Source organism: Silene latifolia, chromosome Y, assembly GCF_048544455.1.
Source record: "Silene latifolia isolate original U9 population chromosome Y, ASM4854445v1, whole genome shotgun sequence".
Taxonomy (NCBI): domain Eukaryota; kingdom Viridiplantae; phylum Streptophyta; class Magnoliopsida; order Caryophyllales; family Caryophyllaceae; genus Silene; species Silene latifolia.
This window is the reverse complement of record NC_133538.1, coordinates 266,926,007-266,927,679: the sequence shown is the minus strand read 5'-3', so window position 1 is coordinate 266,927,679 and position 1,673 is coordinate 266,926,007. Positions and strand designations below refer to the sequence as shown.

The window sequence follows — 1,673 nt, the reverse complement described above, 5'->3', positions numbered from 1 at the left end:
ACTTCTGAGATTAATGGCATTAATCGTTTCAATTGGCCCTTCGACTGACCACGTGAGGTTACCTTTCGTTTTAATTGATTTTAATGTTGTATTTAACGAATCGAATGCATGCGACCAGTTAGATGCTTAATTTATGACTGACCCATTAGATCGAGAGATAGGGACAGTTGTTAGATCACCAATTAAAATGACTAAACTGCGCTGAGATCGAAAGATAGGTAAAGTTTAGACCGTAAATCACTTTTCAGGACGAAAGTTAGTATTAGTGATATCAGGGACCTATTACGAGATCGAAAGATGCTATTTGTTAAGAGTGGACCGAGAGGATCTCTTGTTTGCCCGCCTCACATGTGTTCGATTTTGACCTGTTTAGTATGCTGCCGCCGAAGCTATAATGAACTGACCATCCTAGTACCCCTTCTTTATCTTGATTTCATCTGTTTGCTTAGTTTACTTTTCTTTTATTGTTATTAGCTATAGACCAAATCCAATCAAACCCCCACCTTTTGTTACCTTAGACCGAATTTAAACAACCAGAAATTACGTCTACCTCTCTGTGGTTCGACCGACTGCCGCTAGCTATAGTTGTAGTTGGAGTTTATCAATATTATTTTTGACACCTCACGACGGGTATCAAATTTTGGCGCCGTTGCCGGGGAGGCAATTGTTCTAATTTTTAGTTGTTTTTATTTAGTCTTTCTTTAGTTTAAGGGACTTCCGTTCCTTAAACTTTTCTTATATTCTTTTTGTAGTTTCTTCTTATGCGCAGGTCACAGGGTGGTGAACTAGTACCATTAAATCCTGAGATCGAGAAATCCATGCGCGAGTTGAGACGATCACAAAGGGTATTATCGACAGAGGAAGAGCTGAGTACTCTGTCAAGCTACTACGAGAACACTCTGTTCGAAGGAGATCCACCTACATCTCCTGCTTCAATTTCTTCAGCTGAGACAGTTACTTCTCCAGAAATCCCAGTCATGGCTGGAGAAGCAACCATTGCTAGTCACTCAGAGCCTACAGCTGCGAATCTCTACAAAGGATTCGAACTACCTGGGGAGGCGAGAAAATTCGAGCCAAAGCCTTCCTATATTAACCTGGTTGAGAGAAACCAGTTCGGGGGAGCTGCAAATGAAGATGCAGCCAAGCACATGGAGATTTTTATTGATTATTGCTGCTCTATAACCCCACCGGCCGGTGTGACCCAATACCAGATCAAGGAGACCATGTTCATTTTCTCCCTTCGTGATGCTGCAAGGGAGTGGTATAGAGATCTGGACCGAGCCGCCCATGGGATCACCGACTAGAATTCCTTAGCCCTGGCATTTCTACAAAAAGTACTTCTCTGCCTCGAAGACGAATGCCATTAGAGCTCAGATCACGAGCTTTAAACAAGGGCCTGATGAGAACTTTCATGAAGCATGGGTCCGTTTCAAGAAACTGGTGCGAACCATACCGCACCATGGGTTCGAAAAATGGAGTCTTTGCAACCAGTTCTATAATGGGTCAGTATGACGATCGAGGGCTATTTTGGATCTTTGCGGCCAATGGTGATTTGCTTGAGAACATGGGAGAGACTAAGGGTGGAAGATCATCGATGATTTGGCCACTCATAAGGTTGAATATGGGAATTCGAGAGGAAACCGAGGAGAGCTGCTGAATCTTCCTCTGTTCTT

General features: G+C 43.1%; 1 non-coding gene across 1 annotated transcript; it reads right to left on the bottom strand.

The window, feature by feature from the left end:
* Positions 1–1,359: 1,359 nt before the first annotated feature.
* On the bottom strand, positions 1,360–1,466 carry LOC141636541 (small nucleolar RNA R71). The gene has a single exon (XR_012541147.1). It is a non-coding gene; the product is annotated as a small nucleolar RNA R71 (small nucleolar RNA).
* Positions 1,467–1,673: the final 207 nt, after the last annotated feature.